This window comes from Onthophagus taurus, chromosome 2 (assembly GCF_036711975.1).
Source record: "Onthophagus taurus isolate NC chromosome 2, IU_Otau_3.0, whole genome shotgun sequence".
NCBI lineage: Eukaryota > Metazoa > Arthropoda > Insecta > Coleoptera > Scarabaeidae > Onthophagus > Onthophagus taurus.
The window spans coordinates 14,026,824-14,041,688 of record NC_091967.1 but is presented as its reverse complement, the minus strand read 5'-3'; positions in this window follow the sequence as shown (position 1 = coordinate 14,041,688).

Sequence of the window (14,865 nt, the reverse complement as noted above, 5' to 3'; positions counted from 1 at the left end):
AACGTAACAGGTTTTCTATTTTATAATAAAATTCTATCGAAAAGTGATTTACTTTTCTTTTTAACCACAACGACATGTGCAGGCAATTTGTGCATTTTACTACTTTCATTTTGTAGTTTCGAAATTGCTGTGTTATCTTTACTAATACGATTTATTTATTTTTAAAATTAAATTACAAACTTTTTTTTGCTGTTTTTATTGCATCAACGTATCTTTTTTTTTATTTCTGTCCAAGTTTTTTTTACAACTTTTTTAATAAAAGTTCTATAAAAAAAAAGTGCAAAAATATATTTTTCAACACTTTTGAAATAAATATTCACTGAAAGCGACGTAAACACAATCGTTTGACGAGACCAGTAGGATTAGTCTGTATTTGCATGTTGAGTAGAATTGGCAAATACGAACCTTTATTAACGTTGAAATTGCGGTTACGGTAAAAAATTGCATCACTTCATTTTAATTGCTTCCCCTAAAAAAATATTACCACGATAAAGCTTAGTTTACCAGATAAGTTAAACAACATAAAAATTCTTGGCAGTGCTGAACCTGTACGTCAGCTATTCGGCTGTGTCCAAAGCATCAAAATGTCTCCAGTGCACTCAACGGAAATGATTTAACGTTCCGAATATTCCTCCAAACTGCGTTGTTAGCACAATTTTTCCGAACCCGGCTCAAGATTTATGTCGTTAAAATGAAGAGGAGAAGTTTTTCAGTACGATTTCAATTTCCACGCTAAATCCATAAATTTTAATATGAATTCTATAACAGAAAACCATCGCAAGTAACATTTTCATTTTTTTTTCAATTGATTGCATTAAAACGGCGCTGTGTTTAATAGTATTCATCGTTTAAAGTATTCGTCCAGTTCAATATGTTTACAGTACGAACCCCGAGTTTCAGTTTGCAACTTCGTTTGCCTTAACGTTGGGAGCAACGTACTTCACCTCCGTAATTAAAAGCAAACATTTATCTTACCCGAAGTCACCTAATTGGAAAAATACTGCACCCAATCGCTTTTATAACCTTAAATTATTTTTCTTTTTAACTTTTAACGAGGAACGAAGCGTTAACTATTGCTTTTGATCTAAAAGCTATGAATCTAGCTTGTCTAGGAACTATGCGCATAGAGAAACTTTCCAAACAATTCCTCTTTTCAATTGAAACAACTAAAGTAAATTGCCCAGAATTTGTAAAGAAAATTACAGTAATAAATCTTCATAAAGAACCAACCAGTTATAATTCAAGATAAAATATAAAAATTCTTTTTCAAGTAATCTAAAAAGTAAATTTTAAAACTAAAGATATGAATGTGAGTTTGTCTACTTTCCATATGTTGGATTTATTGAACCCCAGTTATCGGCGATGCGTATCAGTAGTACAATAGAAAGTCACGTAAGGAGGACATTCCGAGGGCAATGTGCTGTATCGGAAACGGCACAAATTGGTACGGAATTGATTCGACAGACTCCATTTCAGTTTCACATGTGTACGGGTTCGTACCAGCAGTGTAACCGCCAATCTGTCGGAGTAGTTTTGTAATGGAATCACTGACACTCAGAATGCAATTGTGGATGGACGGATACAATTGGTCTGATTTCAAGGAAATACCACTCGCAACCGAAAACTAATTTGGTTAAATTATCTAAATTTTCGTATCCAACTTTTTTTGCTAGACAGAGATTTTCTCAAATAATCAGACAAAGGAATTTTATAGTATTGGTATTTCCACACTTTTAAAATAACCCTAATACCGAAGTCAAACTGAATCTTCTGAAAACGTTACAAGGACTTATATATGTTTTCATGGACATTTCTGACTTGATGGGTGTTATTAATAAGATAGGGAATCCACTGACTAACCAAGAAATGGTATGATTTATCAGCGGTTAAAGTCCAGCTGAGGCTTTTGAAGTGTGGATCACTCCATGATGCCATCTAGTGCAGATGTTGAACGGAACTCTTCGTGGTTGGAACATGAGATTAATGAAAATTTTTAGTTTGACAACAAAATATCTAATGAACCTACAAGTGCTAAAAAGAACAGATACAACAATATTTCAGAAAAGCAGACGTTCGAGATATAGACTGTACCATATTAGAGCATTAAGATTATCTAGTTTTCTTCCCTATATCAAAGAACGACTAGATATAATCAATCAACGCATTTTCAAAAAAAATCATTTTATAACAATACACGGTCTTTATTCAACGTACCTTAAATATAAGAATAAAAGAACGTTGGCTGATACTGACAATTACGAATGTAGATAGTAACTTAAATTAGTTTCATTTCAAAATACCACTCTTGTAAATAAGTTCAATTTTTATTCATTTTATTCTCATCACAAACATCGACCTCAAAAATACTTCCTTCTCTACTTCCCCTCGCTGTTTTGAACAACTTTCAAAGTTAGCAAGTAATCTCACAGTCTACTTTTGCTCGGTCGACAACCACCATTGGAACTCTCGTCTCTGTATCGAAGAGGTTCCCGTAGACGTGCTCAGCATGTGAAGATAAAGGTTGGAGATGATTTTAGCGGTTAGATACTCACTCCTCAATGCAATCAATAGAGCAATCGAAATTGTAAAGTCTTATTGTGCAAGTTACATCATTCCTAAGATTGATGCTTTCTTCTCGAAATCTCCGAATGCGGACGTTGGGAAGGATTCGAAAACTTTTGATTTGTTCCCGTACAAAATTAATCTAAGGCGTTTCAGTTTCTTTAAAAGAATATCGTAATTAAAGTTGATTAATTTTTCTTTTACAAAGAGATGTAGGATGTTGAGTCTTTTTTATATTGAAAAAGAAATTATATAAGGCATTGTTCGTTTTTTCTTTGATATCTGAGTTTTGTAATAAAGCGAAAAGAAAGAAAAAGTGTCGACAGCTGTGAAACATGAAAATGTATTAAACAGCCTTAAAACCATTTCATTTTCTTTTTGTTATTTACAAGCAACAGATTTTATTTCATAACTTAGACAAATTAATCTTTTTTCTCAACTTATTTTTCTTTCCCGTTTGAATTATATAAAATATAAAGTAATAAATCAGCACAGAAGTGAAACGAACTTTCGGGGAAATTGGTTATTTTTTTGACCGATTTCATCGAGTCGTATAAATGAATATATAGCATGTTCCTTTTAAATTGAAATCCCACAGCGACTATGTACTAGGTGAACTAGGTCCTGTCAATTCGGGGGGACAGGTGCAAATTTAACAATTACCCTAATGGACGACCGAGAGTGTTGACTGCCTGTTCTAACGAAAATCGATGGTTGCCGTAAATAACCATATTTCAGCCAGTTTCAGTTCTTCCGAAAAAAAAAAACAAAACGGCTTGCGCTCGCGGAAACACAACAACTCCAAAATACATTCGAAATTTAATTAGGGGTGGGCCAACTTTTGAAAAGTTTCAAACTCCCAACGATATGGGATTGGCTTTCATAAAGGGACTTCATGCGTGATTTTCCAACACAAAAGGCATAATTCATTTTGATGGACGACCATCGTTGTCATATTGTAACTAAAAAGATTTGGTTATGACATACGTCTTTTTGAAACTTCTTAAAAAATATATTTATTTTTATGCATAAGGATGTATAGAATTTAGTAGTTATTTGTTATACTTCGTACTTACAGAGAAAATTTTCTGAAGTGTTACAATATAAAACACACAACAATCTTGGTGTCCAAAAAATGGAAATGAAGCAAGTTTAATATATCTAAGGATTTGATTTGAAGCCTATTTACTATTTTATGCATTTATTACTGACATATGCATTTAAGACTCGTACGGTGAGCGAAAGGACTTCCAAAAAAGAGAAACAGCTTTTCTAGGCAGAAGTAACATTCTCACTATCATGGCAAAACCTGACGGCCAGATTGGTTTTCAGGTTTAGCATTAAAACAAACAATCCAAAGAATTGGAACAGTTCGGGAGAATTTACTGATATAGCACAGCTAATAATAAACTAAGCAGAAGGTTATTGACTAGATAGTAGAACACACCAAGCCAGACGGATCACAGTACTCTCAGTCAAATACAATGTAAAACAACCGAGCTGGATCATGTTGACTTTCCCAACATCCATAGTAGTGGGAAATATATGATTAGGCCTATTGACAAGGAAATTGAGGCCTGTGTACCATAATTGAAATCAACCAGTGTATTATGGTGTAACTTTAGGAATGAAACAATCAAAACAATCTGAAACAGTCAAGAAAACTATACAAAAATTATCAAAGGTTATCATTAGATTTCTTGGCAAGGGATAGAATCCTCCATAGTCCCTCCACAGACAAACGAAGTAAAAATATAAAGGTTGTATAATTGGATCCTAAGTCCCAGTATGCACTACAAGACTAAAACACAAAGAGGTAAGCTCTCCGACTGATGGAGCTAAACGAGGTTGCTACCAGCATACTGCATTATATCTTTCCATACAACTGCACTGTTTTATCATCTTAGGTGAAAATCACCACTCTGTAGAAGTCCTTCTGCGTTAAGCTCATTGGCTTTGTCAGAGTTTAACTCAAAGGTTTAGAAATGTTACTCTATAGAAGAGTATTGAAGATATCTGGATGGATAGAGTAACTAACAGGACAGTATCTTGGATATACTATGAGAAACAGATGCAAATACAGCCTTCTGAGATACGTCCTTCAAGGGAAAGTGTATGATAGAAGAGATAATAGATGAAGAAGGATATTATGGCATAAAAGTTATTCAGCAACAATCATCAAGATCATCCAGCATGAGGTCATAGTCTATTATATCTAAATACGAAAAGTACAGCTCGGTCTGAGTTTCTATAAGAAATCCGGTCGTAGAAAGTGCCGAAATTCCACGTCTCGGGAGCAAAACGAAAGAATTCTAAATGGTCGAAGTACCCAGTCAACCCCGGGAATGTGTTGAGTGCTTGGGACAGTGAAGAGGTATCTGTGGTAATCGCTCGACTGCAATGCCAAAACATCCGCGGAAGTGACTGCACTCTGGGGTATGTGATATATCGTTGCAACAATAAGATGAGAAGTTAAACTAAAGAGCAAGTGCGATGTTGATATAGCTACTTTCAATTGTTTCAAATACAGAAGAAGACGCCAGATCAAAGAGGCCTGACAATAAAGTGGATGCGCCCATTAAAGTGCACGAAATACAAGGTGTTCCAACTAAAAGTGATGAGGAAGTTGCAAAACCATATTGCAACTTCCGTTCAAGAGATAGGACGATACATTTATGACCTACTAGGACAAGAAATCCTTAGCTCTATTAAACCCACTGTTTCTATACCACATACAAGTTAAGGATACATCAAAATAACAGTATTTATGACAAAAAAAGCTGAAATCTTATACATCAGCCTGATGAATCATCTTCTTCACATGGAGTTAATTAGATTTAGCCAAAGAAGTAGCTCTTCTTAGTTAGATTCTGTTTATATTGTCAAAAAAGAAATGCAGAATCAATTATTGAATAAAAATTTGAATAAAAAAAAAATATTCCAGGAATAGGGCATAATGTTAATTTGCGAGGAGCAAACAATAGTCTGGGTGCGAATTATTTGTGTAAAGGACGTCGCAACACGATCCGTCATTATTGATCACGAAACGGAATGATCTCGTGGCGTGCAACCAGCGATAGCACCCCGGGATATATTGCCACCCATTCAGAATACCCGATACGACGCGGGGTTAATCTAAAAATATTGGGGTTTGTTAGTTATTCCGCGTGGGAATTGATATTTTCCCGTGCGAACTTAACATGAACTCGAATTTCCCGATGAAAGAAAAACCTCGTCCGGTTGATTATTTTTTCTCGATGATTACTTTTTTCGTTTCTCAATTTTTGATCGAGATTAAAAGAAGGGGGTTTGGAATTAATACTTATTTCAAATTGCGTTCTCAATAAATAACCAGGTAATTATTTCATATTTTTTTAAGCATCACGCAAACTGATCGTAAATGTTTGCGTGGGTTAATAAAAAAAGTAATGATTATTTTTAATGCATTTTTTTCTTTCTGGTGACTTATTAACCAATTATAATCCGGATAACTAATCATAAACTTATTATAATTATACATGCCCGCATTACCAACCAAAAAAAGAATTTAGCTAAATGTAATTTTGATTTAAAACGTTGTTTTTAACTTTATTTTGAAGTTTTATATGGGAATGTTATAAACGTCGTAACGAATGCCGCAAAAGTTTTAATTACAAACATACAAACAGCGTTCGTTTGTACAAGAGCCGCTCTCTAAAATTGTGTTTGCGTTAATATCGTAATGACAATGTAACACTGACACCCCGCAAAACGCAAAACCGTTATACGCAATCACTTCCATTGTGTGGTATTTTGTTGTTTGCCATTAATTTCCATTATGTCATCAACGGAATTGCATGTCCGATGCCGGCGTGCAGTCAACCGTTGTTTATGCAAATTGGTACGAAAAGATTAATATTTGAAATGAATTAATATCAACTAATGTGTGCCATGAATTTACTAAACTAAAAGTGATGTTATTTTAATCGAGGCTTATATCGCAAAAGCATTCTACGAAACAAACTGTTATTGCTGGATAAATTACCAGTATAGTTATTTCCTCCTGTGTTTAGTTGAGTTACCTGCGGAAAAATACGGTGCAGTATCTAGTCTTTTAGTATTAATGGTGGTAATAATTTAACAGGATAACGGTACCTATGTGTGTTTCTCATTAGAGGTTAACGAGGTTTAATGCGCGCAATATCTTAGCACTAAATACGAAAACATTTATCACCAATAATGACCATTCAATGGTAATTATAATAAAATAAAAGTATTAATAGCAATCAGAAACAGATTTTATACATTTAGAATTGGAACAGAGACATTTTCAAATACAACCCATCTTATTACATAATTAGAAATTGGAAAAGCTTAACTTATTTAAATTGGGTAATCAGAAAATTACTTCAAATTGAGGTAGGTATAGTAATTTCCATCTTAAATAATATGCTATTTTAGTACAGAAAATCAATCTTAATGTTTAAAATGGCAGTCATGTTCCTATTCAAGTTCCTCTTCAATTTTAACAAGACTAACGAAGTGCGCGTTCTCCAGGAAGCGTCCTTTATTGGCTCGTTTAAAGCAAAAAATCTTTAATTTAGAAAGAAGCTCACATTAGAACCTAATTCACTGTAGAAACATCTCATCGCCGTTAATCTATTGGTTAAAAAATTTACGACGCAGTTCCTAAATTATTCGAAACCGTATAGATGATTAAATAATCAATGAGTTGTACGTTTTCACGGATTACCGCCACCTAACCGGCTGCATTCGTCGTTCGATCGATCTCGATGCTTCGTTTATTTGGTGTGAACATTTCCGTCGACATGTTGTCGAAAAAGAGACTTGTTTGCATGAGGGCGTTTGGAATTTCAATGCGGTTCGAGACATACGATATTAAAACGATATTTTACAGTTTACATTATGATTGCTTGCATGTCGCTTACACCAGTAGAGTTCCTCTTTTTAGTTTAAAGCTTGATGTCGTGTAGATCTACATAGAAGTGCGCCCAAGTATACACGAAATTGCCTTCATTTCTCCTTATTCTGTGAAATTTATACAGACCGTGTAAGTTTATGGCGGAAGAAAGGAAATTGAAAATACAAACATTGGGTACAATGTTCTACATTTATTCTTTGTAAGCAAAGTGAAATCTATGTTGACACTTTTCAAACTTTCCTTTGGATACATTTTTTGCCATTTATATTAATTATTTAATAATTCTTTTTTAAATATAGGATGAAGTAAAATAGAATGGATTATTCTTTTAGATAACAAATTTGAAGTTAAATGGAAATTAACAAACGGCAGAGGATTGTCTAAACTAAAATGAGTACAAATATAAAAACATGAAGTAAACCAGATGGTCCTAAACCAAAAAAATCTCATTTAAAGGACTTTAATTTCACAGTGATAAAACATTCTGCTCCCTTTAAACAAGCGCTTCAATTAAATGACAAGATACCCTTCACCAAGATGGTCAAACATTTCCTATCAAGTTTTGGTGGCTACCAGATATGACGACGACTCGCATAGATACCAAAATGTGCAGAAATCGGCACGAAAACTAACACAACCCATACTCAATCGTCTGGATACAAAGGTAGTCGAGCCAACAAAAAGTTACAAATAGAAATAATTTCCATAGTTTGTTAATATTTGCTATCGTTTTGGTTTGGTTTATATTAAAACCATCTTCTGCAGTGCAAACAATATAACATTTAATAATTATTGAACTAAAATAGAACTAACAGTAGCACTATCACTAAAACTAATGGTAGACCTAGAAACCTTGGAGTTTATCCGCGCGTCTTTTGAAAAAGCGTTTGATGTTTCAGATACCATGTTCCAACCTCTTTCAAAAACATGTTCGAAGACAACAAAGCCTTTGCACTTATATCTAATATTTATAAAACTTATAAAAACTAATTTTTCTTTCAATATTAAATTTTACAAGATAAATAATATAGTGTTTGCTTTACCAGAAAGTAAATTAATTCAATGTCAAGTGTGAAAGTTAAAACGTAGGACGCAGAAAATGTTACTAAAATTCGTGTTGTATAAAAGGGAATCGTGGTAAAAAGGCATCGTGGTTGATGTAACACCAAGCAAATAATATTCGCATTCGTATAAAAATCTTTGGATTCTCTTTGATCCCTCGCCACTGCAAACTCAAACAAACAACCCCAACGAATTATATTTTTATTAATCTATATATTTTCATTAACTTTGCATAAGTTGACTTTAGTATATCTTTAATAATTTAAATATGCTTCAAAACATTACGTAACATTAAACATAATAAAGATTAGAATAAAATATTAAATGGAGAATATGCCAATGCAAATAACTTCTTTTTGCAGATTTATGTTTGGTTATAAAGATAATCATATTATTGTGAAAAGCAATATTCGGATGATATTAAAACAAATAAAAACTTTACACAAGTGCTTTTTCTTGGATGAATATTTCTTTTTTAACAATCCTTGAGTTTTCAAATTGAGTTTTGTAGGATTCGAGTATTCGAGAGCTCCACATTATGGGTACTTAAAACTTTTTTAATGTGGCGACAATAGCAAAAAGGGGTCTTAACTGGAACCGCGGGTGATTAGGTCTTTACGACCGGCTCGTTTTACTGCGAAGACCTTAGGACCATTGCACAAGTTTTAATTTTTCGCGTCAGATAAAGTTAGTTGTAACCAGAAACAGTTTCGTGTATTAAAGCTTATCCGAAGCACCACCGCATCGAGGCATTAATGGACTTTGTCGTTACATTGTGGAACCGGCTTCTATAGGAGATTAAAGGTCTCGCTGTTTGAAGGCTGTATAAAGCGGATTATTAAAATTCAAAATTTAGTAAGCACATCAAATGCATTCCATTTCGTACGTTAAATAGAGCGCAATCTCGGAGTCGAGAACATCAGTGGTCCGTAAATTTGGATTTAATTAGTGGCTCAATGAAACCCGTATAACTTAATTAAAAGGAAGTTGAATAAAGTAAAACTTTAAAATTCATAAAATTTTATTAGTTAATTTTTTTTGTATAAAGTTTAAAATTTACGTTTATTGTTTAATTGGTATTTATTAATGTGGGTGTTAAGCTAATTAGAATAAATTATAGAATATTGCAATCGATACATTTCAATCAAGGTTTTAATCAAAGACCAATAATTTATATTATCTGACAGCTTCATCAAATGGCACAGCCAATGTATTCAGGTCCCCAGCTATCGTGTTACCATAATTTATAAAGTTTATGCATACGCATAATATGACAGTTATAAACCTATCGCGTTATTAACTACATCCTACAATATAATGGCGTTATCCATTTTCACGGGCCAAAGCGTAATTTTAATGAATGGTTCTTCCACAGTTTATTAATTGGTTGGCATGACAACAATATTGGGAAAGTTCGATAAAGTTAAATCATCAAGTTATTAATCTAATAAGTCTAATAAACAAAAATGTTATGCTTTTAGTGTAAAGATGTTATTAAATATCGAAGGTGTGTTTGAGACTATCGATTCAAAGACTGCCTGCGCCAGACAGTAATTTAATATTCTTCGAGGAAAAGTTGACAACGAAATCGATTTGTGCGACACTCGAGTCCACAAACGGCAAACTTATAAAACATATAGGGATTGATATACTTCGTATATGTCGTCTAAAGGAAAACGATGCAAGTTGCAAGCTAAATCCTTAGAGAGCTTTCCCATTATTTTTTCATCCTTTCGATATTCTACGAAACGTCTTTTAGCTTCCTTGAGGGAAATGACAAAAAGTCACGATAGAATTTTTCAAAGTATAAAATTTTTTAGGTCGATGCATCTCTCCAAGTAATATCCGGAACATCAAAAAGCTCAGAAGTTCCACAAGTAATCTATAAACCCCCGATGAAAAGAAAACGTTACCAACAAGAAGATTGCAACCAACTTCTCCAATAATTACCGCAATTCGGATTTCCAGTAGAAAACAATTCTTTTGTTACCCAATTAGCGCTCTCTATTTGCACAACAAAAGCAATTGATTTGTTACACTGAAAATGATTACGTGAAATAATAGCTGAACGGAGGTATAGGAGGAAACTTGTTGAGTTTATACTTGGAAACTAGTCCTCAAACCGAAAGCAGCTGCAGAAATTCAGACCACCTCAAAGGCCTCTATAACAAGAAGTACTCAAGAATAAACTAAACTTAGCAAAGTGACGGTTTCTCTTAACTTTAACGAAACAAAGACGTTCGTTATGGTTAACTTTTTACAAATTACTGTTTTAGAAATATTGCAAGCATCAAAATCAATTTTACTTCGACGATAGAAGTTTAGAAAATTAAAAATTTTAAAATGAATTTTTGTAACATATTTAATTGTCGCTTAGGTGCAAGCACGCATATAGTTTTTTAAATGGTAGATTGGCAACTATGTTCCCGGCAAATAATCTATAAACCCTCATAAATGAAAAAATGTAAAAAAAAGCTGTTGAACTAAAACTTGTCTTTGGGTTCACGGAATTGCTGATTGCCAATTAATTGCCTGATTGCCATTGAGCTGCTGGTTGCATCAAATCATCATAGTAATTCGATTTAATGAAATGGCTTTAACTATTTGAATTTAATACTAGAATATAATGCATATGCAGAAGCGATTAAAAACTTTACGTAAAATCAATCCGGTGCTTATTGAATTTCCGCCCACGCTGAAAATTTACCTACGCTTGTTGTATTATGGGGAACAACTTTAGTGAATTGAATAACAGTACAGCATAGACGAGGTGGGTGTTTGCGGTAACATAAATAAACCGGTCACTAAATCTACGACACATAAAGCACTAAATCTCTCATCAAAACTTGGTCCCAAACAAAAGCGAAAACCCTTTCCCTTCTAATCGAACGACGTCTCAAGCACGTACTGTATTATACAGACCTAACATTTATTAGATTTATTTAATATGTACATTTATGAACATATAATATTTAGTTTTTTCGTTTTTATATAATCAAAAATTACAAAGACATTTATTTATTTACTGTACAGGGTGTCCCAATTTCGATGTCCGCATAGGCTATCTCCGAAACTAAAAGAGATAGAAAAAAAGTAGCTTACATGTCATGATCTCGTTTTTCGAGAAAATGCTAATGCCGAAAACTCCGAACAGCTATCGTCTTTTGTTTTCGCCCTATCGGCAAAAACTGAAAATTTTGCGAAAACGACAATCGCGAATACCTCACTTATTATCAAAGATGGAGTATTATAAATAATACATTATATGGGCAACTTTTTACGAAGAATTCAGTGGCGTAGGTAGAATTTTTTTCCCACCTTTTATTTTCGAGATTTTGCAAGTAACTTTAATTTTTTAAATGGAAACCATAGTTGGCTATGGCCTAAAATAATTCGGTATTTTTTTCTGATAACAAATATATATAGTTTGTTGGGTATATTTCTTATAGTTATTGAATAATTAACAATATTTCTTTTTGGTCTTTCTAAAGCAATTGTGTGTATCTAAAAGTTAATGTTGCTATGGTGATAACCACACTATGATGCAAACTAATGTTCTTAAGTTACTACATATAATTTATTTTGCCTACGCAGTCTACGCAGTTTCTGCAAAATAACAAGAATGTGTTTTAACGCAGTAAGATTAACAAAAATAAGAATTTTATTAATTTAATAAATAAAACAATGAACAAAAAACAAAAAACAAGTAAACCATTAACAACAAACATTTATAACAAAAAAAGCAAACAAAAAAGGTAAATATTTTTATAATCAAATTACAAATGTTCAAATTGCGCGCCTTCATTATTAATACAAAGAACACAACGCTTTCTTAAATTATTTATAGCATTGTAAATATGAACATTGGAGATAGAATTTAATGCAGCTTCAAAATTTTCTATTAATTCATTTAAATTTTCATGTGTTGTTTTATACAAAATATTTTTTATATGTCCCCAAAGAAAAAAATCTAGTGGCGATAAATCGGGTGATCGTGGTGGCCATCTATGAATAGAATTTTTTCCCAACCAATTATTGCCAAAGTTTATGTTTAAAAATTCACAAACAGCTCTGGCATTATGTGCTGGTGCTCCGTCGTGTTGATAATATAACATTTGGGACATATTCAATGGTAAATTGTCGACAGAAGGTTCAATGTGCTGCTTTAATATACTGAGGTATCTATCTGCATTTAAATTTTCATGGTAGATGCTATATGCCAAAATTCTGTTGTTTAAAAGGGCACACCACACATTGAACCTGAATCTTCCTTGAGAACGTCTGGCTATTGCATAATCCAGATTTGTATCGGACCAAAAACGTTCATTATTGCGATTAAATATTCCCGCACTACTAACGTGAACTTCATCAGTCCAAATCACATTTTGAGCAAAGAGTGGATTAGTTAATTTTTCCAAATACCATCGACAAAATGCTAATCTTAGATTGGCATCTCCGGCACGTAAATGATGAATGACCCGTGCTTTGTATGGTTTATATTTATTTTTTTTTCAAAATTCGGGAACAGCGGCTTTTGGGTACTCCGACGTCTTGTTCAATTCCTCTACAAGATGTAGATGGATTTACCGTAACTGTAGCCAACACATTGACTTCATCCTCCTGGTCATTTTGATACGTTTTTGGACGTGGTTTCGTGAAGGACCCGAACTCCATTAAATTTTGTGCTAAGCGACTAAAGGTTTTCGCGTGCGGTTGTCTTCTTTCTGGATATCTTAGGAAATATAATTCTGCGGCTTGCATCGCATTCTTATTTGATAGAATATAGCATTCCATCATGTTAAATTTTTCATAATTTTCTAATTTCATTATAAAGTTTTATTCGGTTCTGTTATACGCGAGTTTCAAACTTCGTATTTTGAAACAATTTAACATCGACCTAAGCCTGCTACCCAAACATGAAGTAACTTAAGAACATAAGTTTGCATCATAGTGTGGTTATCACCATAGCAACATTAACTTTTAGATACACACAATTGCTTTGGAAAGACCAAAAAGAAATATTGTTAATTATTCAATAACTATAAGAAATATACCCAACAAACTATATATATTTGTTATCAGAAAAAAATACCGAATTATTTTAGGCCATAGCCAACTATGGTTTCCATTTAAAAAATTAAAGTTACTTGCAAAATCTCGAAAATAAAAGGTGGGAAAAAAATTCTACCTACGCCACTGAATTCTTCGTAAAAAGTTGCCCATATAATGTATTATTTATAATACTCCATCTTTGATAGTAAGTGAGGTATTCGCGATTGTCGTTTTCGCAAAATTTTCAGTTTTTGCCGATAGGGCGAAAACAAAAGACGATAGCTGTTCGGAGTTTTCGGCATTAGCATTTTCTCGAAAAACGAGATCATGACATGTAAGCTACTTTTTTTCTATCTCTTTTAGTTTCGGAGATAGCCTATGCGGACATCGAAATTGGGACACCCTGTACTGTAGGGACTTCAAACATAATTCCCTTGAGTGATATTTAGTATATTAACTCCAACAACCGAGCAAATACAGCCATATCCAACGTTGATAAAAAGTATAAAGTTTTACAACAAATTTCAACCCTTGGGGTTATAAAACCGAGGTTAATTTTTACGCGTGACGTTACAAAATTTAATGAGACAAACTGCTTTTATCCTTTCGATATTTTTTAATATTTTAAAATTTAATATATCTACACTTATATAATATGAAACGCAGTTTTTTTTTTCTTCATGGATTTCTTTTTATGCCCACGCAACGAAGTGATATAATAAAAACCACCCGACCAATATCCAGCCCGGAATACAGCCCTTTTATAGTCCAAATTCAAACATAGGTGACGCCGATCAAGCGTTTTCCACGTTATGACCAGGAAAAGGGAACCCTCGTAAGTTCAAACTGGTCATATCGTAAATATGATGTGGACGTCGACGCCGTAAGATACACGAAATGAAATAAACCTATGTCAAAAGTATAAAATATTCGTTCTGTGTCATCATAATTTAAAATAACTCAAAGTACCGCTTAAATTTATACGAAATTCTTGGTTTTAACAAAAGATCCTAGATTATAGGCTATTTTAATTTTATAAGTTTGTAGCACATCGCAAAAAACTGTATATAAATAAATATAAGTAAAAAGAACAAATTTCAGATTTCGATACCACTTAAAATAAAAGTGTTATGGGTAGCTCCCGTCTTGAATTATGCTTTAGACATCCCCTAATTGTAATTGTCTTCTTTACACTTCGTCGAGTATTGTTGTGTGCATCCCCATCATCTTGCGTATGTCGGTATTCTGCAGTCTGACCAAAATGGTCT